We start from the raw sequence: 20,591 nt of genomic DNA on the forward strand, positions 1-20,591 counted from the left end.
CTTGGGAGGCTGAGGCTAGAGAATTGCCTAAGCCCAAGAGCTGGAGTTTGCTGTGAGCTGTGACACCATAGCACTCTACCCACAAAGTGAGACTCTGTCTCTAAAAAAAAAAAAAGAAATTGTCTTTCATTTCCCTAGTACCAATCACTATCTGATGTGTCAAAATGAGGAAGGAATAGTATTGTTCCCAACTAAAGTACTAATTCAATGCTATCATCATTCATTAACATGCATAGGAGGAATCAGGAAGTGACCATGTCAGTCTGTCTGGTTACTATACATTTAACATTTTTTTAAAAAAGATTTTAATTGAAAAAGGTAAAAAAAGACTTTAATTGACAAGAATTGTATTTATGTGGTATAATAAAATGTTTCAGTTATGTATATATATATACATTGTAAAAAGATTAAATCAAGCTAATTAAGATATCTGTCACTTTTTGTGGTGATAATATTCAAAATCTATTCTTTTAGCAATTTTGAAATATACATGATCATTAACTGTAGTCACCATGCTTTGCAACAGATCTCTAAAATTATTTCTCCGGTCTATTTGAAACTTTGCAACCCTTGATCAACATCTCTCCTTTATCCATCCCTCCCCTTTGGCCCCTGGTGACCATCATTACATGGTCTACATCTATAATTTTTACTTTTGTAGATTTGTGAGACTGTAGATCTCACATTTAAGTGAGATCATGCAGTATCTGTCTTTCTGTGCCTGGCTCATTTCACTTAACATAATGTGCTGCAGGTTCATCCGTGTTGTCACAAATGACAGGGTTTCTTTCTTCGTTAAGGCTGAAAAATATCCCATTATATATGAGATGTGTATACATACCACATTTTCTGTGTCCATTTATCCATGATGGACGTTTAGTTTACTTCCATATCTCAGCTATTGTGATTAATTCTGCAGTGAACATGGGGAGTGCAGATATCTCTTTGGCACACTGATCTCAATTCTTTGGATATCTACTCAGAAGTTATATTACACAATAATTCTATTTTTAGTTTTTGAGGACCCCCATACTGTTTTTCAAAATGGTGGTACTAATTTACATTCTCAACAATGGTGGATAAATGTTCCCTTTTCTCTACATCCTGGCAACAGTTGTAATATTCATCTTTCATCTTTTTGATAACAGCCATTCTGGGTGGCCTAATGACTAAGATTGATCATTGTGCATTTGAAATCAGTACTTCTTTTTTTTGGCTGGGGCTGGGCTTAAACCCTCCACCCCTGGTATATGGAGCCAGCGTCCTACTCCTTGAGCCACGGGCGCCACCCTGAAATCAGTACTTCTTAATTCTACTTTCAGAAGATATGCCAGATAAAAGGAGTTCCCGTCTTTCCCATTTTTCTTTTCTAGTTAGCAGTCCCCCCAATGCCAGTTATCATTTAGTTCTGATAAACTTCTTGTCACAATGGCAGCAAACAGTAGTAACTTATTGTATCCTATTGTTATTTGATGTTGCCACTGCTGAGTCAAGACTCTTGGATTCTTTAGTAATAGGGCACTTTGAGGTGTTTCCTTTTTCTCTTCAGTTCTTAAAGATATCCATTGGATGTAAGCGGAATCCCATGGTATACTAATGTTGACTGAAATTGAGGGTGAATGGGGAATGTCTCTTAATTGATTTGCCCAGAGGATAGACTCCCATCTGTTATTATTAGCTTGCAGAATGTTGTAGAGACATAGTGATAAAATGCCATTACATGGCTTGTGATGTCACTTGATGCCCAAAGTCTACTGTCTGCATTTCCAGCAAGCTCCTAGGTGATGCTGAAGCCCATGAAGTGTGTGTCCTATGCACATGATGCACGTGAGCACATGTAGGTGGAGATGTGGTTCTTCTTGATAATCCCAGTTAACAAGGGTTGGAACTGCTTCTTTAGCTAGATCAATAGCCTCAGAGCTTGAGGCATGAGACTTTACAGTGTGTGTCACAGGTGAAGACTGTAGCACTAACCCTGACTCATTACTTCTATTACTTCCATTATGAGTTCCAGACTTCGGGGCTGGGAAGCAGGAAGAATAATGAGAGAGAAGCACAAGAGTTTTCTTTATTTTGGAATAAGAAATGGCTTCCTAATGACTGGATTTTATGTTGTATTTGGTGGCAACAGAAAGTCTAAAGTAACCACTGCATCTGTAGTATCAGTGAATTTTAAATGTCCACATTTATACTTTTTTCCTTCTCTTGCTTCTCTTTAGAAAAGCTGAATTTGCTAACAGTATGCATATTTTAATAAATCTTATATACGTATCACAAATATTGCTGACTAATTAGTTAACCTATTTCATCATGCATAAAGTATTCACTGAGCACTAGAATCTGGATTCCATCAGGCTGCTGCTGACCTGTCTTCCCTCACTAAGTCTGATGTGGGCCTAGCCCAGGTTTGCTCATCCCATAAAGGAACTCTGGGACTCCACCTATTTCACTCTGCAGACCTAGTCCCTTTCCCCTCATACCTGCTTTAACTACTGGATTTGAGTTTAATGAGTTCCTGGTCTCTGACTTCATCTCCTGTTTTTGACTCAGAACTTTACCCTTGAACTTGATGAGATGACAAGATCTTGCTTCTTCAGATTAATACTTAACTTTTGTCTCATCTCCCCCAATATAGTTTTACCCTCACACTGTGGCTTTATCCCTCCCAACTGCTGTGCATAAAAACTCAAGTCTCCCTGGACTCTACGATGCTGCCCAAGTCCCTGGCCTGTCTCCTTCCTTCCCTCTACAGGAAAAAAAATCAGACATAAAAAGCCTTCACAAAATACTATCTGACATAGCAAAAACCCGTTTCTACTAAAGGGTATGACCTAAGGAGGGAAAACACTAAGTCATTTTAAAAAAACAGTTGTTAGGGGTGTATGTGCATGCGTTTTTAGAAAAATGAATGTGTAAGGTCAATTGATTTGCTATTTTAAAAAACTCAAAACAACAGAAAATCTTTTAAACTATGTAGTTTAAAAACTATGTATTTTTTTTTAAAAAACTATGTATTTCTTTTAAAAACTATATATTTAAAAATATATTACTTTGAGGAAGTATAAGAGGCTCAAAGCACACGGAGGGAACCGCATGGCAGGGAACTGCATGAAGCCTTTAAGAGCTAAGAGGACCCCCAGATCTGCCACTGCAAGGAACTGAATTCTGTTGGCAATCTGTTGAGCTTGAAAGCAGATTCTTCTTCAGAGCCTCTAGGAAGGAATGCACTTGGATTCCAGCCCACCAAAGAATCAGTTGTGCTGAACCTGGACTACTGACCTACAGAACGTGACCATCTTTCCACCATAGAAAAGGACACAAATGGAGACGTTCTATGGGTGTGGTGTCATCCTTCCACGACAGCCATGCTTAGAAATCTGCTGCTGAGAAAATGCTGCCTTATGGATGAAAACAAACTTCTCCATCCCTTTGTCTTTGATCAGTACAGAAGGACATGCTTTTATATCACAAAATTGAAGTTCCAGATTCATTTTTCTATTGTTCTGACTGCCAAAGATTTTAACCCAGAGAAATATGCCACCTTCACTAGGATGTTGTGTAGAATATACCTGAAACTGGGAGCCCAGTTAAAATGATGGAGAGTTATATTGCAGTTCTCACAAAGGGGATATGTCAGAGTGAAGAAGATGGCTCTTTCCTTAGCAAGGACTTTGATGCCGGAAAGGCATATGTTACTGGCTCCATCAAAGACGTATCTCAGTTTGGAATGGAAACTGTTATCTTATACACAGCACTGATGCTAAAGAAAAGAATTGTCGTCTATCACCCTCAAATATTAGCTGTCCAGGAATTTACCAGGACTCTGCCTGCCCTGGTGTGGCATCGATAGGACTGGACCATTCTTCATTCTGATGGGCACCTCAATGCAGATGAGTTGGAAGCCCTGCAGACATGCACAGGTTGTCATTGGGTTTGTAGACTTGGGGTAAGCAATAGACCAGACTTCTATGATGTGTTAGTGAATCCGGCAGATAGTGAAATTACCATTGCTCCACTTGCAAAAGAGGCCATGACAAAGGGCAAATTGCACAAAGAAATTGGTCAGCCAATTGTTCAGTCTGCAGATCTGGAGAAATCAGACAGCCAGGTTATACAGGATATTGCCCTAAAAACCAGAAAAATCTCTGCCAACCTAGCACTGTTTTCAGAAGTTTCAGATGATGGAGAAAAGCAAGTACTCCATTTGGAGGCACTAAAGCAGAAATGATTTTCACCAGCAACAGAAAACTTCCTTTATCATCTATCTAGCAGTAGCCGAACAAATGTTGAAATTCTGACTCTGCCAGAATCTGTCCCTGATGACTGGAAGAAAACTCTTTCACTCTGACCATTCATTAACTATGTAAAATACTGAAAGTAAAAGAGAAATGTTTTATTTTTAATGATTCATTTGCAAGTATTGAGATTTGACCTTGCAAACACTGAAGCCATTGAAAAGGCTTCCACTGATTTTCTCCTAGCTGATATAGTTTCCTGCCCACTGCTGGTGTTTGTCAACATGCTGTAACTACTACATATAACATTACAAAATGGCCCAATGTCCTGGAGTAAGAGAAAAAAAGCTGCAAAGTTCTTGTGCAAATCATGATGAATGGGGAAAACTTTCCTTATTGTAAGTTCCAATTTGTCTCACAGTGTAGCCATAACTAATGGTTTACTTTCAGAAAGCTGCCTGAAATTTTGCTTTGTATTTTTCTAGGAAGAACTTTAATTCCTTCTGAGGAGCTCTACTTTCTGAGCCAAACTACTGTTTCTGCAGAACTGTCTAAGAAAATCATTCAAAAGATCTTGCAATTGCACTTTCTTATATATTTTTTTATTTCTTAATTTTCTCTATACATATACATGTGTTTATTTGGTTTCCACTTTTTGCCTTCACAAAATGAAAAAGGCTCAAAATTCAATAACAATAACAGTGTTTAAGATAATGACTAGAAACAAAAACCTCGTAAAGAACGAATGAAGATATTCAGAAAAGAAATCAGACAATTGCTGCAACAAAATATTGAGCAATAATAATAATAATAATGCAAAAAAAGTAACATTCACATTGTCATATAAGAGTATGTTTATCTTAGAATGCTTTGACTATGAGGTTCAGTATAGAGTAATCAGTTAACTTCTTATCATTTTTCCCCTAAGTCTCAAAAAATAGACAACTAATATTTATAAATAAAAATAAAAGATAATTTCAAAAAACAGATCATGCCAAATCTTATAGACAATAGAAAGAGAAGAAATACTTGAAAATTATTCTACTTCATCTGGATACACCTGATATTAAAATTGGAAAAAAAATATTATTATAAAGGAAATTACAAACATATTTCACTTATAAATGCAGATGTAATATCCTAAATAACATATTAGCAAGTTGAATTAAAAATTAATGTTCAAGTAACATACTTTGGTCAAAATTAAATCCAATTTTATGTGAGAATTAGTCACTATGAGTCATGCAGATGAGGTAAAATTCTCCCTCTTTGTTGATGATATGATCTTATACTTAGAGAACCCTAAGGACTCAACCATAAGACTCTTGAAAGTCATCAAAAAATACAGTAATGTCTTGGGATATAAAATCAATGTCCATAAGTCAGTTGCCTTTGTATATGCCAACGACAGCAAAGATGAGAGGCTAATTAAGGACACAATTCCCTTCACCACAGCCCCAAAGAAAATGAAATACTTAGGAATATACCTAACAAAAGGGGTGAAGGACCTCTATAAAGAAAATTATGAAACCCTAAGAAAGGAAATAGCAGAAGACTTTAATAAATGGAAGAACATACCATGCTCATGGCTGGAAAGAATCAACATTGTTAAAATGTTTATACTTTCCAGAGCAATCTACTGATTCGATGCCCTCCCTATTAAAATACCAACATCCTAGTTTCAAGCCTTGGAAAAAAAGATTCTGCATTTTGTATGGAACCAGAAAAAAACCCATATAATTAAGGCAGTTCTTAGTAATAAAAACAAAGCTGGGGGTATCACCATACCAGATTTTAGGCTGTACTACAAGGCCATAGTGGTCAAGATAACATGATACTGGCACAAAAACACAGACATAGATATTTAGAATCAAATAGAAAACCAGGAAATGAAACCAACAACTTACAACCACCTAATCTTCAATAAACCAAACAAGATTGTCCACTGGGGGAAAGACTCCCTATTCAATAAATGGTGCTGGGAAAACTGGATATCCACATGTAAAAGATTGAAACTCAACCCACACCTTTCTCCACTCACAGGAATTGATTCAAGATGGATAAAGGACTTAAATTTAAGGCATGAAATGATAAAAATCCTCAAAGAAAGAATAGGAAATGCTGGAAGATATTGGCCTGGGGAATGACTTTATGAAGAAGACTACCATGGCAATTGCAACAACAGCAATAATAAACAAATGGGATTTAATTAAACTGAAAAGTTTCTGTACAACCAGGGAGACAACAACGAAAGCAAATAGACAACCTACCCAATGGGAAAGGATATTTGCATATTTTGAATCAGACAAAAGCTTAATAACTAGGATCTATACAGAACTTAAATTAATCCACAAGAAAAAAAACAACAATCCCATACATCAATGGGGAAGAGAGATGAACAAAATCTTCTCTAAAGAAGACAAATAAATGGCTAGCAAACACATGACAAAATGCTCATCACCCCCAAAAATTACAGAAATGCAAATTAAAACCACCCTAAGATATCATCTAACCTCAGGGAGAATGGCCCATATCACAAAATCTCAAAACTGCAGATGCTGGCACAGATGTGGAGAGAAGGGAACATTTTTACACTGCTGGTGGGACTGCAAACTAATACAACCTTTTTGGATGGAAATATGGAGAAACCTTAAAGAACTCAACCTAGACCTCCTGTTTGATCCTGCAATCCCATTACTGGCATCTATCTAGAAGGAAAAAAAAACTTTTTATTATAAAGACACTTGTACTGGACTGTTTATTGCAGCTCAATTTATAATCGCTAAAATGTGGAGACAGCCTAAATGCCCCTCAAGCCAGGAATGGATTGGCAAGCTGTGATATATGTATACCATGGAATACTATTCAGCCATGAAAAAAATTGGAGATTTTGCAGCATTTGTATTAACCTGGATGGAGGTGGAACACATTATTCTTAGTGAAGCATCACAGGAATGGAGAAGCATGAATCCTACATATTCAACTTTGATATGAGGTGCACATATTCACAATTGCACTTTCTTAAAAAAGATTTTTCCTGGCCTTTAAACATTTTGCCTATATTGTGCATATATTTTATACTTTAGTAGACAGCTTTAACAATCCATATTTATATTGTCGCAGAAGCAAACATTTGGCAAACTTAAACCAATTAGTACTCTTTAGTTAACCCAGTTGCTAATAATATTCTTTTGAAAAAAAATGCCAGTCCTTATATGGTAAAATGGGAAGCCCATTTTGAATATGTGTCTGTAGAACTAAAACAGTGACATTATATACTTGGTAAGGGAATATGAGAATTAACTTCTTACAGGGGCCAAAACCAGAAAGAAAATGTCTTCAGACAACTTAGGTGAAAGCAATGTGGCCACATATCAGGGTAACTTTTTTTATTTGTTTGAGACAGAGTCTCATTAAGTTGCCCTTGGTAGAGTGCCATGGTGTCACAGCTCACAGCGACCTCAAACTCTTGGGCTTAAGCAATTCTCTTGCCTCAGCCTCCCAAATAGCTGAGACTACAGATGCCCGCCACAATGTTTGGCTATTTTTTCTTGTTGCAGTTGTCATTGTTGTTTAGCAGGCCCAGGCTGGGTTCGAACCCTCTACCTTTGGTGTATGTGGCTGGCGCCATAACCACTGTGCTACAGGTGCCAAACCAAGGTAACCACTTTTTTTCGGTTATGCACTCTTTTCATAATTGGAGACATTAAAATTGCCAAATAAGCATGGAGGGCCAGATTATGTACTTCTTTTTTTTTTTTTTTTTTGAGACAGAGCCTCAAGCTGTCCCCCTGGGTAGAGTGCCGTGGCATTACAGCTCACAGCAACCTCCAACTCCTGGGCTCAAGCGAGTCTCTTGCCTCCGCCTCCCAAGTAGCTGGGACCACAGGCGCCCGCCACAACGCCCGGCTATTTTTTGGTTGCAGCCGTCATTGTTGTTTGGCGGGTCCGGGCTGGGGATTCGAACCCTCCACCTTAGGTGTACGTGGCTGGCGCCTTAGCCGGTTGAGCTATAGGCGCTGAGCCTGTACTTCTTAATATGTATGTTCATATTAATTATGAAAGATTATTTTTTACTTAGTACTTTTGTCCTTAGAAATCTTATCTGGAAAAAAGTCTGTAAAAATTTTGTCTCTTTTTCTCAGTATTAGATATTTGTTAAGTAAAAATTAAAGATAGCCTTTTCCTCTCCCTCTTTTGGATGTGGGCAGGGGAGTACCCGAAATGAGGTAATGTTTACTGAGGCATACAATTGAAAATTAAATCTGCAGGCACAGTGCCCATAGCACAGTGGTTATGGCACCAGCCACATACACCAAAGTTGGCAGGTTCGAAACCAGCCTGGGCCAGCTAACCAACAATGACATCTGCAACCAAAAAATAGCCAGGCATTGTGGTGGGCACCTGTAATCCCAGCTACTTGGGAGGTTGAGGCAAGAGAATCACTTGAGCCCAAGAGTTTGAGGTTGCTGTGAGCTGTGATGCCACAGCACTCTACCAAGGGTGACATAATGAGACTGTGTCAAAAAAAAAAAAAATCTATGTATGTTCCATCCTTCTGCAAATGTATCTTCATAGCAACTGAAAGGCCAGGTTCAAATTTAGAATTATCAGACTGCTGGAGGTGTGATTTGGAATGTGGCAGGGTGGGGAGAACAGCCCATCAGTGGTGTTATTTTCCCTCAGGAAAATGTGTGTCTACAGGAGAGGCCCACGGAAGCTCTGGAAGGGGGCTCAGACCAGTTGGGCTGGGAATTACAGATCCCTGGGCACCCAGAAGGTGGTCTTGAAGGAGATCTCAGCCTCTAGATTTGCATGTCTCCTGGTCCTACAGACTCTTTATCCCATGGGGACACATGCGCTGGAGGAAGGTCAGAATGTGGCCTTTTCAAGTTCAGGGTTCAGGGCAGGGAGGCCCATTGCATAGGACCTAAGGATGGTACTAATTCGTCTCCTGGAACTCACCCTTCATTATTCCTCCTCTACTACTAATCCCTCCTCCTTGTCTTTTGCCTTTTTTCTTGTCTATTGATTCCCTCAGAGTACATTGAGCCTACCTATTCCGCTCAGATACTAGTTTTACTAAATAGGACACTAGGAGGCTGTCCTCCATTATTTTTCTCTTTGATTCCAATTCCCTTTACTAATTACCTGGGACCTTTCTTATTAGCAAAATCTACTTATGGGAGGCTTTCAGGGAAGAAGGCGTGGGTGGCAATATGTCTAGGGAAGAGATATGGTGTTTTATTTTCACTGAGAGGAAGTCCTCCAAAATATAGTACTGCTGTTCTTAGGGTTCACCCAGATTCTACGCCTTGGGGATAGAGGCAACCAACGTCTGAAGAGCATTCACACTGGGAAGTAGGACACATTGCTTGCTGACCACATATGGTCTGTGATGAGCAGGCTTCTGAGCAGCTGTTTTAAATGAGAGAAAAATGAAACATGAGTTGGCATTCCCCAGTGCCACACGGGGCCCCTGTGGCACTCCCAGGGGATGTGAGTAAAGAGAGAGGTACTCTACTTACCTCACATCAGACTAAAGCCCATCTGTATGAAGCTACTCAGTGCTTAAAGGTTCAAATGTAATTGGGTTAAGCCCACTCCTCTGCAGGGTAGGAGCCTCTCAGTCTCTCCAGGGATTCTGGAAGTGAGAGTGTGCCTTATGTTCTTTCTGGTTGCTGATTAGTTCAATGGATGAATCATTTCACTGTCTCCATGTGCTATCGTTGTTTTACACTGGTCTAAAATGTAAAACAATTGCTTTTATTTTCACCAGAAAACACCCTTCACATAGGAGATTTGTTTACATGTTAGACTTAACTTCTCATTTTCCTGGCCCGCCTCCATGGGGTTTCCCTTCTATGATTTGTTATTGCCAAGGACTCTTTAACATGACTTACTAAATGATGGGTCATCTGTCCCAGGCCCCATCCTGAGACTAGCAGAGAAAGCAGAGGCTTGCAATGGCTACCATTTCCCCATTTCCTTCTTCTTCCAAATCTGTTAGGGAAAGGAGGCAGTGTGAAGAATTATTTCCTTGCTATATGAATTGCATCGCTTCCCTTAAAAGCTACAGTTGGTTTTGGTTTTAGATAACAATATTTTCTTTCTCGCAAAGCAATTGATGAGCTCTCAGTTCTTTTAGTCCCTCCCTGGTGGGTGGTGCCATGACATTAGCAATCATAATGAAAATAATGCTTCTTTTTGTTTTTTTTGTGAAGACAAAGTCTCACTTTATCACCCTCGGTAGAGTGCTATGGCAGCCCTCAGTGGAGTGCTATGGCATCATAGCTCACAGCAACCTCCAACTCCTGAGCTTAGGCCATTACCTTGCCTCAGCCTCCCGAGTAGCTAGGACTACAGGCATTGTCACAACGCCTGGCTATTTTTTTGTTGCAGTTTGGTCAAGGCTGCCACCCTCGGTTTATGGGGCCAGCACCCTACCCAGTGAGCTACAGGCACTGCCCAATAATAATGCTTCATATTATCTTTGTTATTGGAAATAGATAAATTTCTCCTTATGGACAATTGAAGTCTTTTGAGCAGGGAAATGATGCAACCACTTAGCTGTAAGCAGAGTGTGAATACTAGACGGGAGAAGATAGAAATTAAAAGCAAGAGATAGTTGATGAGTTACTTTATAGTAGTTTAGACCAGAAGTAATGAATTAGGATTGTGGCAATGAGAATTGAGAAAAAGGAACAGATATCATGAGTCAATGTAGAGGCATTGACAATAGATTCAGACAATTAAAATAAAAAACTAAGTAAGTGGCGCCTGTGGCTCAGTGAATGGGGAGGAAAAGGCCAGAGCAACAGCGACTTTCTGTGCTGTGCTTGAAGTTTAATAACCACTGTGCTCTCTTGCTCAGTGTTAGAAGCTATCTGCCGCATAAAGGCCCGTAGAAACTATTCAATTTTCTTTTTTTATTATTTTATTTTATTTGTGAGACAGAGTCTCACTTTGTGGCCCTAGGTAGAGTGCCATGGGATCACAGCTCACAGCAACCTCAAACTCTTGGTTTAAGTGATTCTCTTGCCTCAATAGAGAAAGAAGGGAGAAGGAAACCAAAGACCCAAAAGAAATTCTCATAGGAAGCAGGACTCTAAGAACAGAATATACTGTGGGAACAGTGAGACTCAGCCTTTTCAGCTTCTTTCAGGGATACATGTCTGTAGTCAATAGGCACATTGTCCTTTTGCAATCTGTATTACCTTCCATCATTTTTTTCCTGAATAAAAGAGAGGATATGTGTCAAGCAGAGAAGAGTTTGGACTTTTTTTTTTTTCTGAGACACAGTCTTACTTTCTTGCCCTCAGTAGAGTGCGATGGTATCATAGTTCAAACTCCTGGGCTCAAGAAATCCTCTTGCCTCAGCCTCTCAAATAGCTGGGACTACAGGAGCCCACCACAACACCTGGCTATTTTTTAGAGACAGGGGTCTTGTTCTTGCTCAGGCTGGTCTCAAACTCGAGAGGTCAAGTGATCCACCCATCTCAGTCACCCAGAGTGCTGAGCCACCGTGCCTGGCAGGGTTTGGACTTTTAATTCCTAGTCTTGCTCATGAAAGCTCCTTAAAGCCTTATATATGGTGTGCACTTAAAACTATTAACAGAATAAGACCAGGCATAGTGGCTTGTGGCTGTAATCCTAGCACTCTGGAGGCCAAAGCAGGTGGATTGCTTGAGCTCGAGTTCAAGACCAGCCTGAGCAAGAGTGAGACTCCGTCTCTACTAAAACAGAAAAACTAGCTGAGCATAGTGACAGACCTATAGTCTCAGCTACTCAAGAATCTGAGGCAAGGGGATAGATTAGGCCCAGAAGTTTGAAGTTGCTGTGAACTATGATGCCACAGCACTCTATCCAAGGCAAAAGAATGAGACTCTGTCTTAATAAAATAGAACAACCCCCCCCCCCCAATTCATGTAATTGTGTTAATTCCTATTTTAGGTGAGCCTTTGTTTCTCACATAATGGGTGTTGATATACAGGCAAGAAGTCTGGTCAGCATCATTTGCTGACAAGTGATAGCAGAACTGCTACTTGTGTGTTATTTGTGGCCCAGAGAAGGAATGGAAAGGCAGCTCCTGGGGGCAGCTAGACCACACTGCAGAGCCAGCACTCTTATTAGCACTCGGAATCTCCTTCCAGCAGTCCTCATTATTCAGCCCCTCAGATTTTCTTTCTTGCCAACATAGTCAGTATTTTCTTTTTAAAAGTGCCTCAGTTTGGGGCTGGGCTTGGTGGTTCATGCCTGTAATTCTAGTACTTCAGGAGGCCGAGGCAGGTGGATCACTTGAACTCATGAGTTCGAGATCACCCTAAGGAAGAGCGAGACCCCCATCTCTAAAAAATAGCTAGGTGTTGTGGCGGGCACCTGTAGTCCTGGCTACTCAGAGACTGAGGCAAGAAGATCACTTGAGCCCAAGAGTTTGAGGTTGCTGTGAGTAATGGTGCCAGAGCACTCTACTTAGGGCAACAAAGTGAGACTCAGTCTCAAAAATAAATAAAAACAAAAAACCCACATACACAAATAAATATGCCTCAGTCCTTACATTTTTCCTTGGGTGCTCCTAAAGCACTTCACTCATTCCTGGATTCCTTCCTGGTTCTTGAGATTATTTCACTAATTTCTTCTGACCTCATATTTTCTCTCTTCTTAAACCCAAAAGCTTACTAAGGAATGGTGACACTTTTCAAGTTTGGATTTTTTTTTACAGCTGAAAAACTGACTTCCATTGACTTCTCTATGAGTTGTTGCTATGCTTTACAAGCTTGTCCACAGACCATAAGCAACACGGGAACAGCTGACCAGTTCAGTAATCTGGCGACAGCAGGCCCATCAGTGAGAGACTGCAATAGATGCCAATTAGGTATAGTCACTCAACCCCAGAGATTTTTGATGCAGGAAAAGCACCATATACTTATAATTTAGGAAAACATTTTTAGTGTGCAGTACCTGTAGAAGTTAATGTGGGTCATTAGTCACATAAAAAGAAGGGGAGCTTATAAGAGGGCTCAAGTGAAAGCCATAAAGCAATAATCAAAGTGTGAAGGAGTCTCACATCTTCTATCCCTGAATGCTCTGTCAGTTTCCAGTAGCCTGAGTTTGGCCCACCTCCCAGTGCTGACCTAGTCAGGGGGCAGGGAGACTTAGTCATTCCATTCCTGGGCCTCTCTTCCTTGCCTCAGCCAATGTTGGCAGTCTTCAGTATTTGCTTCCTCCAAGCCTTGGGGTGTGTCACCTTTAAGGTGGAGATGAAGCTGACCCACCCTGCTGGCATTCCAATCAGGTAAGGTAGCTCTCCTCAGTGCCTAAGGAAATGGCTTCTCTTCTTTGCCTAGGCTTCTAGCCTCTAATTGCCTTAGAAGCCCATCCTTATATCCTAAGGGGATTTGTCAGGACCAGAATAGGAACACACCCAACATAGCCAAGAGCCCTTTAAAAGTTAATGTCCTAACACAGCTCTTCTGGGATCTGGCACTTGCAATAATTCAGAGATATAAGTCCTATTTACAATAAAGCATCTTTAGTGCTCTTATGACCTGGAGGCAGGGAATTTCTTCTTAGGAGTTCCCCCACAGCCTAGTCCTAAGACTTGGAAGTGCAGAAAGGTAATATTGAGTCGCTGACTTATTTTCTCTTTTGACATCTTAATTTTTTCTAGTTTTTTAAATTAATGGATTAAGTAGTTGACTTATGAGCAAATACTTATGAAAATTTAACAATTTAAGGGAACTGTTAAATTGCAGTTGATTGGTAAAGACATTTAGAGTATAAGACTCTACACAAAGTCTTTGTTTTGATTTTAGGGGCCCACCACAAAGCCTGGCTATATTTTTAGAGGCAGGGTCTCACTCTTGCTCAGGCTGGTCTCAAACTCCTAAGGTCAAGGGATCCATCCACTTTGGCCTCCCAGAGTGCTGGGATTACAGGCATGAGCCACAGGGCCCAGCTTTATACAAAGTCTTTACAAGGAGGTGATAAACATGGGCCTTAAACTCTATCTAGGGAGAAAACTTATAGAGGGGAGAAAATTGGAAAGTAACATGGTAGTATTCCAGAATCAGCTCAAGCTCTCTTACTGGCTTGCTAGAATTGACTGCTAGAACTGATTGCACAATTCTTCCTAATTCCTTGTTCAGTAATAACACATTAGTAGCATGAAACCATCAGTGGTAGAAACATTTGCACTATGGAAATTGGTTAACGCTACAGATCAGGGCTTTTCTGCCCCGGAGAGCTGGCTGTTAAATTTACTAGCACATCCACCTGTAAGGCACTGCCTGTAAAGGAAGTAGAACACGAATATAGAGATGGAAATTAGAAAGAAAGCGTTAGGACCAGACTGAAATAAGGCCGTATAGATTCTTAAAAGGGAGACTAAAGAATTTTATCTATATCTCTATAGATATTGAAAAGTTGTTGATGACATGTTATTAGTTTACATGCTGTTCGTTATAAGTAATAGAAAAACTACTATTATCTCATATAACAAGAATTTCAAGTAGGACCAGTCCAGATTGGTTAATTCAGCAGTTCACCAAAGACCCAGACTTTTTTTTTTTTTTTTTAGGACAGAGTCTCACTCTGTTGCCCGGGCTAAAGTGCCCTGGTGTCAGCCTAGCTCACAGCAACCTCAAACTGCTGGGTTCAAACAATCCTTCTGCCTCAACTTCCTAAGTAGCTGGGACTACAGGCACCTGCCACAATGTCTTCCTCAGGCTGGTCTCGAACTTTTCCTTCTACCTTGGCCTCTCAGAGCACTAGGATTACAAGAGTGAGCCACTGACCCAGATTCTTTTAATCTTTATACTCTGCCATCCTTAGTGTGTCAGTTTGTTCTCCAACTAGCACAGCAGTTCCAAACCCAATAACATTCTGCAGCTGAAGAAAAATGTCTGTCTCTTTGTAAGAACAAAGAAGTCTTTCCCCAAAGCCTCCAGCAGACGTTTTCACATCCCATATTGGTCAGAACTCTTATTATATGCCTAAACCTAGCACTGGTAAAGAGAATGGAACCCTGTGATCCACCAGTGTTTTCCTTCTACTGAGCCCCCTTCCTCTGCAGCCAATCTCCCCTGAGGCCCAGGACCACAGAGCAAAGAATGCATACTTGAACCTAATCTAGGTTCTGAAAGCAAGGAGGAAGAAAGGGGAAGGACACTGGTTAAGCAACTAACATGTTTGCTACAGCTTTTGAAAAGAGAGAAAAGATCAATGAGATATTTTAGGCAATTCAATCTAGCAATGGTGTCTCAGCAAATAGACGGCCTGGGAATAGAGAGACCCAGTTAGGCTATTATGAGAGTCCGGATGTGAAATGGTAACTACCAAGTAATGGTTCTCAACCATCAATTGGCTGCCTATTCATTCACTCATTCACTCAATAGATGTTTTATAAATGACTGTCATGGGGGGCGGCGCCTGTGGCTCAAAGGAGTAGGGCGCCAGCCCCATATGTCGGAGGTGGTGGGTTCAAACCCAGTCCCGGCCAAAAAAAAAAAAAAAAAAAAAAAAAAAAATGACTGTCATGGGTCAGATACTACACTAAGTACTATGCATAAAATGCTGAACTTACCTTATGGAGCTTCAGAATCTAATGGGTGACGCAAAAATCAATCAAATAACCCACAAATAAATGCAAATTTATGACCTGGCTAAGTGTTAAGAATAAACCTTAATCTTTTTCTATTTTTAAAATTGAGACAGAATTCATATACATTTAGCTCACGTATATAATTTGATATACATGTGTAACCACTGTTATCAAGATATAACACATTTCTGTTTATTTTTTTGAGACAGAGTCTCACTATGTCCCCCTCAGTAGAGTGCTGTAGTGTCACAGCTCACAGCAACCTCAAACGAACGCTTGGGCTTAAGAGATTCTCTTGCCTCAGCCTCCCAAGTAGCTGGGACTACAGGCACCCGCCACAATGCCTGGCTATTTTTGTTGTTGTTGTTTGTTTAGCAGGCCTGGGCCAGGTTTGAAACTGCCAGCCTCCGTGTATATGCGCTGCTCCAAGATATAACATTTCTATCACCCCAAAAGTTTGTTCCTTCATGTCCCTTTCTATGTAATCTGTACCTCCTCCCCATACGTAGTTCTGATTTCTATCATCAAGATTATTTTGGGGGCCTTCGGCCCCTGCAATCACCGGCCTTGGGGGCTTCACAGTGCGCGCTTTTGTCTCGCAGTTTGGGGACCACGAGGTGACAGGCCACTTGACGCGAGTCGTTGCGCCCCTGAGCACCTCGGTGCTGGAGCCTGGTGGGACTGGCGGCTGTGTGGCAAAACGCCGAACCACTGTGGAGGAGACTGTGCCGGCTGCGTGGCTCAGAACGGAGGTTTCTTACGCATAAGCACCAGCGAGTGCCGGGGGGATGTGGTGAGCAACTAGCGATGGGTACCTGTCTGAGGAGGAAGTGCTGAGAATCCATTTGTGCAGCTGGTGAGCAGAGTCATATTGCTGATTCGCAATGGAGCCATCTACATCAATGAGAGCCAGGCCACCAAGTATGAGAAGACACAGGAGACAGGTTCCTTTAGCAAGTTTGTGAATGTGATATTGGCCAGGTCAGCCATGGGTCATGACGGGAAGGGGCAGCTGGTACTTTTCCATGCAGATGGCCAGACAGAGCAGCGGCATTAACCTGTCGGGAGATGGCTGAGTTCCTCCTGAAACAGGAACTGGTCAATGCCATCAACCTCGATGGAAGTGGCTCTGCCACCTTTGTGCTCAAGGGGACCTTGGCCAGTTACCTGTCCAATCATTGTCAGGACAACATGTGGCTCTATCCGTGCAGTGTGTCCAAGGTGGTGTGTGTGCACAAGCCCCACTGTCAGCCACCTGATTGCCATGGCCACAGGACCTGCACAGCCGGGCACTACTAATGCACAAGGGGCTTTTGGCAGGGAGCTGGCTGTGGTGAGCTGGGCTGTGGCCTCTCCAACTGCAGTGGACACAGGCTGTGTACAGAGACCGGCTGCCACTGCAAAGCTGGATGGATGGGGACCAACTGCAGTGAAGAGTGTCCTCTTGGCTGCCACGGGCCAAGCTGCCAAAGGCCTTGTGAGTGTGAGCACCACTGTCCCTGTGACCCAGTGAAGCTGTGTCTCCAGTCATCAGAAACCACCATGAGTGCAGGAGAGCTCTCCTTTTTCACTGGGACTGCCTGGTTGGCCCTCACTGTGGCCCTGGTGTTCCTCCTGCTGGTCAGCACAGTGGCCAATGTGGCTTTGCTCCTGGGCTCCTGAGCAGAGAGGCAGCGGTGCCTAGATGGGGACTACATGTACCACCGACTGCAGGAGATGAACTGGGAGCTCCTGGCCACAAAGAAGGAGCAGCCTGGGGGTTCCTGCAACCCCTTCAAGGACTGAAAGCTCAGGCTGCCCAGGAAAGCCCACCCTTCTCCTTTCTACATGATCTAGCTTCTAATAGCACCTGTGCCTCAGCCCTCACCTGACCCTGTGGTCCCAGCAGTCCAGTGCTCCCTGGAGACTCTGCCTCCCTCCCGCCTGCCTGTGTCTGTTGCCTGTAGCCTGGGCCCAGGCTAGGGCCTGCTCGGCTGCCAGAGAGTCTCCTGGGGAAGGGCCTGCTAGTGAACCAAACTTAGTAGCTGAATCATGAGAAAGTAACAGACCCTAGCCAGCCCTCCTGGATGGGGTGGGTTAAAGGGACAAGTCTCTGCCTTCCCGGCCACATCACGGGATCTTTTTTCGACAGACCTCATCACTGGATTTGCCAACTAGAATCCTATTTTTTTGCCATAGGAAGCTTCTTAGAAGAAGGGATGGGGTGGAGGGGGATGAAATCATGTTTACAAACCTATTTTGTTGTCCTGCAGCTGAGAGTTTTCTATCACTTGAATAAATTGATATAAGAAAAGAAAAAAAAAGGTTATTTTTGCCTGTTCTTCAATTTCACATAAATGGCTTTAGTTTTTTTTTTCTCCAAAAGTGATTTCGAAATTTATCTATATTGTTTAATGATTTTTAAAAATTGTATTTACACTGGCTCACATTTGTAATCCTAGCACTCTGGGAAGCTGAGGTGTGTGCATTGCTTGAGTTCACAGGTTTGAGACCAGCCTGAGCCCAGAGCAAGATCCCATCTCTAAAAAAATCTGGGCATTGTGGCGGGTGCCTGTAGTCCCAGCTACTAGGGAGGCTGAGGCAAAAGAATTGCTTGAGCTCAAGAGTTTGAGGTTGCTGTGACTTATGACACCAGAGCACTCTACCGAGGGTGACAAAAAGAAACTCTGTCTCAAAAATAAACAAAAATTGTATTTCATTGTATGAACAATACCAATATCCTTTTTGTTGTTGTTGTTGTTGATGATGAATGTTTGAGATGTTTTTAGTTTGAAGTTATTACGAGCAAAACTCTTATGAACATTCATGTGTAAATGTTTTGTGAACATATGTTACTATTTCTATTGGTTAAATTCCTAGGAGTGCAATTGCTGGGTCATAGGGTAGGGAAGTATTTAGCTTTATAGGAGTTCTGATTTTTATTTATTTTTATTTTTTTTGAGACAGAGCCTCAAGCTAGCCCCCTGGGTAGAGTGCTATGGCATAACAGCTCACAGCAACTTCCAACTCCTGGGCTCAAGTGAGTCTCCTGCCTCTACCTCCCAAGTAGCTGGGACCACAGGTGCCCGCCTCAACACCTGGCTATTTTTTGGTTGCAGCCGTCATTGTTGTTTTTGGCGGGCCCAGGCTGGATTCAAACCCGCCACCTTAGGTGTATGTGGCTGGTGCCTTTGCCACTTGAGCCACAGGCACCGAGCCGGAGCCCCCAATTTTTGAAAAAAATATAGATTTCTGGTCATCAGTCCCAAGGATTCTGAGTTAGTCTGAGATTCCTAGACACATACAGTATGTAATTTTTAAAATTCCTCACAACCAATGCTCTAAATTATAGTGGAGGCAGTGGAAAGGAAGTTATTTTGATTTCGCTTTCTTTTCTACCACAAAAGCATATAAATGCAAATAATTCCCCCTCCCCACTACAAAACAGCTTTCTCTGAACATTTCTCCTTATTGTAGCTATTAGCCCTGGTATCTAGAGCCCCAGTCTGTCTTTGTACTTTCTCTGGTGAAATGCAAAGTTCTGGCTTTTCTGCTTTTGCTTAAAGTGAAGTAAAAGCTCAGGAAGCTTCTTGAAGCAGCTCTTGGAAATGCTAGATAAGTAAACAAAAACAGGTCTGTAGGGTGGAAAAGAACTTTGTACTGAATAGCAATTGGAGGAGTGTGGGAGGGTTTTCTCCGTTGCTTTTACTTTTTTTCAATATTACTTTACCCTGAGCAAAAAATAATCCACTGTGTTCTGGCTGCTGCTGACGTCTCCATCTGACAGCTGCTTCTGAGCATCCAACATAGGGACAACCCTGCACGTCACTAGAGAAGAAGCCCCTAGTTTCCAGGCAGATAAAGTGACACATAGGAATGGGAGGGGAGTCATTTAATAGATTAGGGGCTGGCTGAGCTGGGACCAGAATCCAGGTGGCTTGGCTGCTAGCCTAGCTGACCACACTGCTACCCACACAGCCTGGGCTGACCAGAGACAAGCAGCCCATTGAGCAATTGCACAAACAACAATGAGTGATGGATGGTCAGAACAAGGAACAGGCACAAAGCAACTACAACCCCATCACTTCCTGGCCCCTAAATTTCCAGGCAAGCCTATAAAGTGTTGTTACTTAAATATCTTTGACCAGCAACTTGGCCCAGATTTCAAATCTGGAGACTTTCTTGGTCACTGCCAAAAGAAAAGGTCTGTCTTATACTGAGAGTGGAGAGTGCCTGTGAACTCCGTAGCTAATCCTAATGAGTCTGTGGCAATGGTGTCAGGGCTAGAAAGATGTAATTAACAGATGGGCATAACCGGGTTCTGGAGGACTGTGGTAAAATGAGGCAGTTTTCAGATTTTTGAGGCTCCTCTGTGGCTCTGCCCTCCCACCGCAGATGTAGCTAGCAAGGGGCAGTGTGAACGATTTAAAGACCTAATCTACTAAGTTAGAATCAACTTAGCTGACCAAATTTCATCCTGCTCTCCCCCTCAATTTGCCACTAAACAGTAGCCAAAATTTGTGGCCTGAATACTTGAAGCCCAGGCTGCATGGCTGTACTTGTTACCCTGTGTTGTGGGTTCTGGGGATGCCACACTTAAGACATACTGGCCCCAGGCCCAGCCCCTAAATCTTCAACTGAAAACCCAGGGGGATTCCTAAAAAATACAGCTGTCTAGGAAGTTTCCTGTTTCAGGGGTCAGATACCTAGTTTGAGTTGGATAACTAAGGTGTCTATACTATACCCCTCCCCTTTAGAAACTGCGGACTTCAGGA

At 41.9% G+C, this 20,591-nt stretch overlaps 2 pseudogenes; both read left to right on the forward strand.

The window, feature by feature from the left end:
• Window positions 1–1,165: 1,165 nt before the first annotated feature.
• On the forward strand, window positions 1,166–3,873 carry LOC100945734 (annotated as a pseudogene).
• Window positions 3,874–4,030: 157 nt separating this feature from the next.
• LOC100946046 lies at window positions 4,031–17,622 on the forward strand (annotated as a pseudogene).
• The last annotated feature ends 2,969 nt before the right edge of the window (window positions 17,623–20,591 follow it).

Source organism: Otolemur garnettii, unplaced genomic scaffold, assembly GCF_000181295.1.
Source record: "Otolemur garnettii isolate 467f Iridium unplaced genomic scaffold, OtoGar3 scaffold00174, whole genome shotgun sequence".
NCBI classification, from domain to species: Eukaryota; Metazoa; Chordata; class Mammalia; order Primates; family Galagidae; genus Otolemur; species Otolemur garnettii.